General features: G+C 42.0%; 1 protein-coding gene across 1 annotated transcript in view; it reads right to left on the reverse strand.

Moving 5' to 3' along the window:
* ST6GALNAC3 (ST6 N-acetylgalactosaminide alpha-2,6-sialyltransferase 3) overlaps window positions 1-11,623 on the reverse strand; it is a 591,033-nt gene that overhangs the window by 578,967 nt on the left and 443 nt on the right. The gene's annotated exons all lie outside the window — the stretch shown is intronic.

Below are 11,623 nucleotides of genomic sequence, written 5' to 3' on the forward strand. Positions count from 1 at the left end.
CAGCAGGAAACAAATTCCTGGTTCATAAATCATCATAAACTGATTTTGAAATTGATTTGAAAGAAACAGAGTTTCTAGACACGCAAGAGGGATGCCACCAGTGACGGGTGCATTTCAGACCCAGCCCCTTGCTGCCAGGCACAGAGGCACATGCATTTCAACAGTCAAGGTGGCCTGAGTCCCATAGCATCAGAAAACTCGGGGTTTAATGAGAACAAGGGGGGCAGAAATCAAACGATTACAATGCTTAAAAAGGTAATTAGAATGCACTTGACTTAAATTTCTAGTTAGTTTTGGTTGGGGAATACATGGGTTTGAAGCCTTCCATAACTTGGCAGCTATTTATTGAGCAGGATGTAGTATGGTAGGGCTACTTGAAGTGCGGCTGGTCCACAGATGGGCATCAACAGCATCACCCGGGGGCTTGCTAGAAATGCAAATTCTTGGACCCCAGCCCAGACCTATGAAATCATAAACTCTGGAGGTGGGGCTTAGCAATCTCTGGTGCAACAAGCCCTTCAGGGGGTCCTGGTGCAGTCCAAGTTGAGCAGCATTGCGGTCAGCTTATCTGTGAGAAGCCACAGACTTAGGGATCAAGCTTTGGAGTCTGATTCCAGTCCCACTATGTGACTTTGGGGAGTTACTTATCCCCTCTAGGCTTCAGTCTCCTCTTCCACATGGAGTGCTTGGCTCCATACCCACTAAATATCCCTGACATTCATGACATGGGGCCCCAGTTGTGAGTACCCTCACCGCCCCTGACCCTGGCTCTTACAGTCTACAGTAAGAACTTAACAGTTCAGCATAGGGGTTAACACACTTTATCTGTAAAGAGGAAGACAGTAAATATTTAAGGCTTTGCAGGCCATACAGTCTACATGTCAACTTCTCAACTCTGCACACAAAGACACTAAGAAATGAATAAACATGGCTATATTCCAATAAAACTTTATTTAGGGATATCGATATTGGAATTTCATACATTTTCACGTCATTAAATCTTCTTCTTTTGATTTTTTTCAACCATTTTAGAATGCAAAACCCATTCTTAACTAGCGCAATATATATATATAACAGGCAACAGGCCGGATTTGGTCCAAGGGCTGTTAGTTTGCGGACCTTGGTCTAGTGTTCCTGCATATTGTTAAGCAATATGAACCAGTTTCCTCATCTGACAGATGAAAGTAATAATACCCATCCTGCAATCTTGTTGTGGGATAATAAGTATCTGTAAAATATCTGGCAGGCTAACTGCCAGAGAGAAGGCACTCGGCGAAGGGTACCTGCTGTCATTATTACAATGAAATGTTCATCACATGAAAAAATGCTAACACTGATTCAGCAAGACTAGGTGGAACTGGGCAGGAGTACGATGCAGAAGGACAGGCAAGCAAGACAGAGCTGCAGGTTTACAAACCGATTTGCTCTAAGCACCATTGGACATACGTCTATTAGCATATTGCTGACGTTATAGACACAAATAAACAGTCAAAAAGTAAGCAAACTGGGGCTTCCCTGGTGGCGCAGTGGTTGAGAGTCCGCCTGCCGATGCAGGAGACACGGGTTTGTGCCCCGGTCCGGGAAGATCCCACATGCTGCGGAGCGGCTGGGCCCGTAAGCCATGGCTGCTGAGCCTGCGCGTCCGGAGCCTGTGCTCCGCAACGGGAGAGGCCACAACAGTGAGAGGCCCGCGTACCGCTAAAAAATAAATAAATAAATAAGCAAACTGTAGAAAGGAACTCCAATCGCCTCTCTTGACTTGAAAGAAGACATGTGGTTTATTCTGGATGCCTAAATTGCTGCCATATGTGTACCTCCCTCCTAGAGCAAAGGAACTATTCAAATAAAAGTGTATAAAGTCTGTCTCTGATCTCAAAGCCTCCAGGAGTTCACATGACCACACTGAGACCAAAGCAGCACTCTCTTGGGAGAATTCACAGCTGCTCAACATCTGGGGGGCCAATCAGGCTCAGAATATGGAAAAGCTTAGGACTCCATTTCAGATGAAATCTCAAGCGTTCATCAAAGGCTCAAATGTGTATCCCTGGGTCTGGCACTCATTATTTGCTCTTCATTTGCTTTTTCTTTGGGTGCCAAGAGTCTGACGAACAGAGGTGTCCTCCCCTTCTGATCCCTACCCCGTAGGCAACCCTTTCCCCCAGGTCCCCTTACACTGTTCTCATTGCCTCTAAGTTTAGCAGTCTCTTCTGGTGCTAAGGATGACTACCTGCATGAACACGATGTCCTATACAGTAGCCACTATCCACATTTGGCTGTCGAGCCCTTGAAACATGGCTGGTGTGACTGAGGAACCACATTTTTTATTTCATTTTATTTTCTTTAATTTACATTTAAAACCTGATACTCGATACAACTCTTGGAAAACTTTTAAGCATCTCTGGAGCAACTTAGATATGTGAATCTACTTTTTTCAACTGTACATTTTATAAAGTCTAAATAGAGATCAAGTATTTGTGATGAAAATTTAGCATCCGAATTGAAATATGCTGTAATGGCAAAATATATACAGAATTTTGAAGACTCATGAAGAAAGAATATAAATAGCTCATTCGTAAGTTGATATTGATTACATATTGACACGAAAATGTTTTGGATATATTGTGTTAAATAAAATATATTATTGGGCTTCCCTGGTGGCGCAGTGGTTGGGAGTGCGCCGGCCGATGCAGGGGACGCTGGTTCGTGCCCTGGTCCGGGAGGATCCCACATGCCGCGGAGCGGCTGGGCCCCTGAGCCATGGCCGCTGAGCCTGCGCGTCCGGAGCCTGTGCTCCGCGGCGGGGCGGGGCCACAGCGGTGAGAGGCCTGCGTACCGCAAAAAAAATAACAACAACAACAACAAAAATATATATATATATACATATATTATTAAGTAAATTCTGCCTACTTTTTTTTGCTTTTTTCCTTATTTATTTATTTTGCTTTCTTTTTTTTTTTTTTTTTTTTTTAACCTCTTTATTGGGGTATAATTGCTTTACAATGGTGTGTTAGTTTCTGCTTTATAACAGAGTGAGTCAGTTATACATATATATATGTTCCCATATCTCTTCCCTCTTTGTCTCCCTCCCTCCCACCCTCCCTATCCCACCCCTCCAGACAGCCACAAAGAACTGAGCCGGTTTCCCTGTGCCATGCGGCTGCTTCCCTTGCTTTCTTTTTTTTTTTTTTTTTAACCTCTTTATTGGGGTATAATTGCTTTACAATGGTGTGTTAGTTTCTGCTTTATAACAGAGTGAGTCAGTTATACATATATATATGTTCCCATATCTCTTCCCTCTTTGTCTCCCTCCCTCCCACCCTCCCTATCCCACCCCTCCAGACAGCCACAAAGAACTGAGCCGGTTTCCCTGTGCCATGCGGCTGCTTCCCTTGCTTTCTTTTTTTTTTTTTTTTTAACCTCTTTATTGGGGTATAATTGCTTTACAATGGTGTGTTAGTTTCTGCTTTATAACAGAGTGAGTCAGTTATACATATATATATGTTCCCATATCTCTTCCCTCTTTGTCTCCCTCCCTCCCACCCTCCCTATCCCACCCCTCCAGACAGCCACAAAGAACTGAGCCGGTTTCCCTGTGCCATGCGGCTGCTTCCCTTGCTTTCTTTTTAATGTGGCTCTTAGAAATGTAAAATTACCTAAGTGGCCAGCATTGTATTTCTCCTGGACTGCACTGTTACAGAGCATTAAATAAAAGTATTATTGTCATTACTCAAACTCATCACAAAGCTGGAATCAGAGTCTGTGTAGCTCTGACCTCTGCAAGCCACAGTCCTCTTCCTGCCCACACCGTAGAGAACAGCCCTTCTTTCCTGGTTACCATTTTCCCCGATTGGTAAGGCAAGCCCTTCACAGAGAGAGACTTTGACATCTCTTTCTTTAGTCAGGCACACGGTTGGGGCCAAGAACAACAAACAACAGCACCAGGAATCGTAGCCCTGCTCTCCACAGGTGGGTATTCCACTTGTCCCAAGGAGGAGAATTGTCCCAGGACAGTCGCTTGCTCATTCCAATCCTTAAAATCTAAGATGAGCTCCACATGCACATTTTAATCGCACATTATGACTCATTCCCATGCAGGACATACACGTTTTACTTCCAATTCCCTTGTGGTCATGATCTTCTCAGAGCAAAATGCAGATAGAGTTTTCATAACTGACCAAAGTTTTTATTTTGTGTCTGGTAAATACACAGCTAATAAATTCCCTAGGAAACACAATAGCCTTTGAAATTAGAGAGAAATTCCTTCCAGAAAAGGCTTTTACATGCGAGAGTTTTCAAACCTCAATAAATACTAAGATATGATTGAATGAATGTGGGCGCACATTTCTATTTATATTTACTACGTATATGTAGAGAAACACACATTTTTTTACACAAACACTAGAATGACTTAAGTACAGGACCTCTCTTTGAGTCTCCACCCCTCCACATCACACAGGAAATGAGAGACAGGCCTGGAGATATGGGGTGTGGGCAAAAGGCTCTCTGAAAATGTTACCTACCCCAAGGCTGCTGTTTATTGAAGTCCCTGGATGCCCTAGGCCAAGATCTTTGATTTACTGACTTTAAATCAAGTTAAAATCAGAAGCAGGGCCTATTCTTAAATTTGAGTTGAGGAAGAAAGAAAACAACAGTGAAAGCACAGATAATCTCCTCACCGCATTTGAGCCATTTTCTTTACCTTCCTGCTAACACACCTTGACAAAGCTGCTAACAAGGAAAGGAATTAACCAATCTGGAGTTTAGCTCCTCTCCCTTTCCAGGCTCTGGTGGAAGTGCTAATTGGCAGTAAAACGCATAAAAGGTGTACATCAGAGTGGCCAGGGACCAACAGGATCTGGATAATCCATAAATTGAACAATGACCCTTTTAATAACCAGGATCTAACTGCAGCTTTCTGTAATGGGATCCTGGTAACACTTGTAAATCTACTCTGTTCAATTAGAAAAATGCCTTTCTCCACTTTTCCCGGAATCCAGGAAATAGAGAACTCATCCAATTCCCAACCCTCAGGCATAAGCATGTGTTAAAGTCTCAGAAACAGCTGAATATGTTCCTCCTGGGGAGGAGATATCATAACTTTCCCCAGTCATCTGCTGGAAAGCTTAATGGGTTCCCTCTGCTTGCCTCAAATCTAAACTTTTTTTCTCCCACCAGCCCCAAGAAAGGTTTCCTTGATTCAAGCTGTTATCTAATTATTAATGATACCAATAACAGTTTTGCCACATGTGTACAGTGCATTCTGCTTTACAAAGTGCATTCACGACTTTATCTCTTTTGGATTCCAACACTGCCCCAGGGGGGATGCTGGCTGGGAAGCCTGAAGCTTATATAATCTGTGGGTCTCTTTAAGAAAATGAATATAAATTATAAATACAAACATGCCAGAACCTCTTCCCAGAGCCTTGAAGGGGCCCTGAAGCTTAGCCTAAGGGTAAATCTAACCCTATCACTCCTCTCCTTCACTCCCACCTTCAAAGGGACATGGGGGTTTCTCAAGAAAGAGGGCTGTGGTCATGTGACTTGCCCAGGATCAAAAGGCTGTTAGTGTTAGAGGCAGACTTAGAACCTTCTTTTTTCCCCAGTCTCTGTGGCCCCTCTATCCTCTAGTTCCTCTGTCACAAAGGAAATTCTGAGGAAGGAACAAATAAAAATAACACAGCTAAAAGAGAGCTCTATCAGGAGATTGTTAGGAAGCTGTCTAGACTCAGAAGATGGTGAAATAAACTAAAAGCCCCTATAAACATTCACTGAATTGGCACTGAAGGTAAAATACACACTACAACACTACCCAGAGCCTGCGTCAACCCCACCTTCACCACTTACTAACCATGACCTGGGGCAAGTTAGTTTGCTTCTCGGAACCTCAGTATCTTCATTTGTAATAAAAGTTTACATGAGATGATACATGTAAAGCACTCAGCCCAGGACCCAGCCTGAACACACTAGGTGTTCAATAAAGAACAACTGTTATTGCTGCTGTTGTTCTCAATTCATCCAAAAAGCAAAGCTTTTTACACAGGCAACTCATTACCCAAAGTGTGCTAATAGAATTTGCAAAAGCATCTGCTCAGTCACAATAAGCCTAAAAATTAGGCAGGGCAGCTACTGAGACTTCAGCATCCTTTGGGCAGCAGAAAGAAATGTCATAGCAGATTTATTAAACAAAGTGCCTTGTCTATTCTACTTGCTGGGGTTATCATAGAGTTTCAGCTTTGCAATCTGTGTACCTGTGAAGTTTCTGTGGCTTTCCAGTCTCAGTGAAGCCATATTATTTTCCAATCCTTTGAAACCTCATAGTTTGAGAACCACAAATTGTGGTGTGGATGCTGAGGTTTGTTGTTTGTTTTTTGCTTTTGCTTTTTTTGTTTCTATTAACCCAGGGAACTGAAATGATCATGACAAAAGATAAGTCACTCTTATACTTTTCTTCTTTCTTCTTTCCAGTCCAGGTCTCTCTTCTCCCTCCCTCTAGATTTCAAATTGGCTCCAGATTTTATGAGAAGCCCTAACAGATCTAAAAGAAACAAACTGAGAAGGAACTTAAGGAGAAAACTAATTGATAAACTCTAATCTGCTTGCTTATGCTAGAGTGAAAAATCCACGCATGTTTAAGAAGAATTAGGCTGCTCCTAGAGGAGACCAGGTTAGGCTGTTGTCTGTAAGTAGCAACTCAAAATGAATTAAATCATTTATACATTCAACATTTAGGAAACACTTTACTGTGAGTCAGACTAGTTGCTATGGATATCAAGTTGAATAAGACAAGGCCTTTTCTGCCCCCAAGGTTCAATTAGGTAACTACCAACACCACCACTACTCATATACTCACTAGGTATACCTTTCTTCTCATTGAGTCTGTAATCTTACTTAAAGCAAGAACAGTATTTATTTACATATGCTTAGTAAACACTAGCTGATCGACCTACTAAAGGCCCCTGTGCTATATGAGTTCATAGAAAAACAAAAGAGTTGAGCTTATTTACAGTACAGGGTAAAACTTGCTGCTACAGAGACGAGAACCAAACCATGGAGCCACAGAGGAAGCCTGAGGCAGGGGAAGACTTGACCACAGATGTGATGCTGAAATAGGAGTTGAAAGATAAATTGAACTCTCAGTGGAGGAAAAGTGATAGCAGAGGGAATTTCCTGCAGAGAAAACAGCATGTACAATTACAACTAATAGCTAATAATTATCAAGGAGTTATTATGTGTCAGGTTCTGTTCCATAAAATTAGCTCATTTATTCCTCATAACCTTAAGAGGCAGGCACTGTTTTTGCTCTCATTTCACAGATGAGGAAACTGAGGCTTAGAGATTTCACTGCTGTAACAGGTTGGTCTGACATCAAAGACCAGGCTTTCAATCCCTGTGCTATACTACAAAGGCACAGAGCCACGAAAAGAGGTCCTATATCTGCAGACTTGGAATTCATTTAGGTAAGTGTCTAGATCATGAGGAAGGGAGTAGTAGGTGGTGAGGCCAGATATGTGGGCAGAGGCCAGATTCTGAAGGAACTTGAATGCCAAGCTAAACAGCTGGGTTTACCCTGCAGGGCCTGGGGAGCCAAGACAAGCATTTAAGCCTACAAATGGCTTGATCAGCACTGCACTTCTGCACAATAATCTGAGAGTGATGTGGAAGATGGGCGAGATTATGAGGCGCCTGAAGGAAAGGAGGCTATTTCAAAAGACAGACCAAATACTAGGCTCTGGGCAAGGCAGAGGTGATAGGGATAGAGAATAATGGGCAGATTTGAGAGATTTCCTGAGACAGAATTGATGCAGTATGGTGAAGGATTAGATCTGGGGCAGTGGGGGAAAAGTAAATAAGAAGACACCAAGCCTATAACTTGAGATCAACATTCATCAAATTTCCCATCAATCAAGACCAATGTAGGGACTTCCCTGGTGGTCCAGTGGTTAAGACTCCATGCTTCCACTGCAGGGGCACGGGTTTGACCCCTGGTCCAGGAACTAAGGTCCAGCCAAAAAAGCAAAAAATAAAGGATCAATGTCATACGAGGACAGGTGACTGGTAGAGAAGATAACAGTAGCTTAGTCATGCACCTACTGTGTTATTGTCTAACTGCTTCAAGTTCCTAAGTATCATTAACCTGGCAAAACCATAATCTTCTCCAAGGCAGAAATAAGTGTCTGTGTCCACATGTTCACTCAGTTTCCATTTCAGTACTGAATCCAGAGAAAACCTTAATACAACTCACTAAATATGTGTTAAATATCAAAGGTATATGTGATACTGTTCTCAAAAAAGTACCTGCTGACCAAAGGTAGAAATCATAAAAGAAAATACAAACAGCTTTTATTATATAGAATACTAAAGTATCTGTAATTTATAAGAGAAGAAAAACAAATGACTTCTATAAATTTAAGCTTTATTTCACTAATAACCAAATAAATACAAATTAAATATCTTTCTTGTCTACCAAATTTCGAAGACTTTTAAAACACCCCATGGAAAGAGACTGTCCCTTGACTTCATTATTCACAATAGCACAGCTCCCCAGGAGAGCTGCCTAACCAGGAGCATGGCAAGAAATGAACCTATTAAGACTTGAGGTTGTTTTTTCTGCAGTAAACTAGCCTATCCTAACTAATGTGCAGATATTCCCATTTAACCCCTAGAATAACCCATTGAGGAATGCATGATCATCTCCATTTTAGAAACTGAGGCAGTGAAATCAAGAAACTTGCTTATGGTTACACAATTAGTAAGTGGTGGAGCCATAATTAAAATCCACATATTTCTGGCTTCAAAGTCCATGCAACATGGAGTAAGTATGTATTCCACAATTAAATGATTATTGAGGTAATCATTACTCTGTTATGAGAACCAGCTCTACACATGGGCAGAATGGGCCCTTACCACACACAATACCTCGAGGGGATATTCTGTATGCCCCAAAAGACCACCATTTGCTGCCATGATATAGGCTCCTCTTCTTAGCTAGTCAAAGATTCCTATTTAGGGTCACTATTGTTTAGGCAATAATGATACTTTAATCAACCTCTTTGTATCTCGGGATAATAAGATCTACCTGAAAAATCTGCTGAGAAGAGTAGATTTTGCCCACAGAATAAAGTTGACCCTGACTCAAAAGTTATCCTTCTAAAACACAAGCTTCATCACAGTAAATCATATTCAGTCTTCAAAACACAGCTCCAATATCATAAGTAGGAGCCCTATCCTAATTATCCAATTAGAGGGTTCATTGCTTTCTCCCTCCATGCTTCTATTATGCCTTCCACAGTCCTATTATTCTTCACATTGTAACACATTCATTTACTTTTCTATCCCCCTTACTATACTGTAAGCCAGTGGAGAATGGAGTCAATGGCTTATGCGTCTTGTGATACCAACACCAATACGGCAGAAAATATTTCATTGAAAACAACAACAACAGTATATCATTTTACCCTCACAAAACCCTATCAGGCATTCTACAACTTGGGCAAATTGAGGTTGCAAGTTGCAGTGACTGTCTAAAATCATACGCAGGAGAAAAAACTTGCAGTGAATCCAGGTCTCTGGACTCTCCACTCCACCATGCATGGCCTTTCAAAGACAAGGGGAAAAGGCCCACCAGAGGCCATCAAGACCCTCATTGCACAAAGGTACTTTGTTTCTCAAAGGTGGTAAGGACTCTGAATGGTATTAGGGCATCTTAGAAAGTCATCATCTGGGAAAGTACAGGGAACAGAGTTAAAATATAAAGAAGGTTGGCAGATCTGGGTCTAAGTCCAGGCTCACTCTGTCCTTAACCCTGTTCCCTTGGGCAAATCTCTTAAGCTCGGGAGCCTTAGCTTCCCCATCTGTAAAATGTGGTTTTAAACAATGATACTCACCTTACAGGGTTTGATGTAAGACCAAGAGTTATATTATATGAAACGGGCTGAGGATATAGTAAAGATTAATTAAATTGTAGTTATTATTATATGTGAGGAAAAAATAGCACCTATTGACTGCCTGTGCCACAAAGTATTTTTCATATCTTATATTATTTCATCCACAGCAACACTGTGGAGTATTACAACCCTGAGGTGCTATTACTTTAATTTTATATTGAGGAAACTGAGACTCAGGGACATTTAAGTAGCTTATCCAAGGTCACGCAGGTAGCACTTGGCAGAGCCTGCATTCAGACCAAGGTCTTTCTGAGTCCAAAGCCTTTGCTCTTTGCAGTTTACCTGTCTGCACCCCAGATTAGTTTCAGCGGAGAAAAAAATAAGGGAGGAATCAGATATGCCCCAAATGTCTGAGGTCAGTGTGAGGGGCTGGAAAGGGAAGGAATGGTTGCATCAGATTCATTTGTAGCTTGGGATGCGTATTAAAAATGTTTGGAACATGTGCAAGATGAGGCAGGGGAGAAATCAAAAGGGAAGAAGCCAGCCAACAATAAATGTCACGCTCCTCAACTTCTCTTTCAGTTAATAACACAATAAATAGTAGAGATGACTCATCTTCATATTTCAGTCCTTGGGCTAGGAGTCTCCAAGGTAAAAATCCCATATTGTAATACCAAGGTATTATTTCCTCTTGATCTTGCTACCATAATGTCCCAGAAAATGTTCTGAAACCAAACAAAGGAAGTTCAGAAAAATCACAGGAAATACCTCATCTCCTTTTACTCTAAGAAATGGAAACAAACTCTACTAGGTTAGTCTCTTACTTGCATCATTAACACCAAGGCATGTTGGAAGACGATTCAGGTAAACTAATACAGCAGTAGATGGCTTCAAATCATCCTACAGAAAAATAAATGCTCTTTCACAATAGCACAACCAAAAAACTTGATTTCTGGTGTTTTCCTCTGTCACACACAGCTCTCCCAAACTCGGAACAAACAGGCCTTTGCGTTCCCAGTCAAGGCCCAGGAAACTTTCATGCTGTGAATGTTTTTGATTCATGCAGTCAGGTTAGGCACGAGTAGAAACAGTAGTCAGAAAAACAAACAAACAAACAAACTCCCTATGGAATAAAAAGTTCTCAAGTGAGGCACTCGTACCAAGTTCTCCCACCTGATGCCACAAGAACCCAGAAAGATGCTCAGTCCAGGCTAAGAACACACTTGGAGAAAGAAAACTCAACAAAGAAGGGGTGGCTGAACAGACTCTGATAGGGAGTGAAATAATTTTGTCTGTTTATGAGCAAAAGGAAGGTTTGTCTGTTTAAATTTATAAGCAAAAGGAAGGCTTGAAATTCTCTACTAATAAATACACCCTCTTGTGAACTTTTCCGAAGTAGAGCTAACAGCACATAGAGTTAGCAGATCTCACAGAAAACTCATTCCTAAGGGACTACCTGTAAACTCTGAAGTTTCTATGTTCATACGATCAAATGTTCGGTAGAACTCCCTCTGCACTCTCACCCCCATTCAAAGCGCTATACCCCTCAGCACCAATAACCCATGTCCAGCCTTTCCTTTTCTCTGCGTGGCCCCAGAAAGGCCTCAGGCAACAGAGCCGCGGGACTCGCGGGCGCACCCCTCCCCTCCCTGCCATCCCCATTATTCGGCACACAGCCCTGCTCTCCCCTGGAGCCAACAGTCTGCAGCTCCTTCAATGCAGGCGCGAGAAGCAGGAAT

The sequence above is a fragment of the Lipotes vexillifer genome, unplaced genomic scaffold (genome assembly GCF_000442215.2).
Source record: "Lipotes vexillifer unplaced genomic scaffold, Lipotes_vexillifer_v1.1 scaffold419, whole genome shotgun sequence".
NCBI classification, from domain to species: domain Eukaryota; kingdom Metazoa; phylum Chordata; class Mammalia; order Artiodactyla; family Lipotidae; genus Lipotes; species Lipotes vexillifer.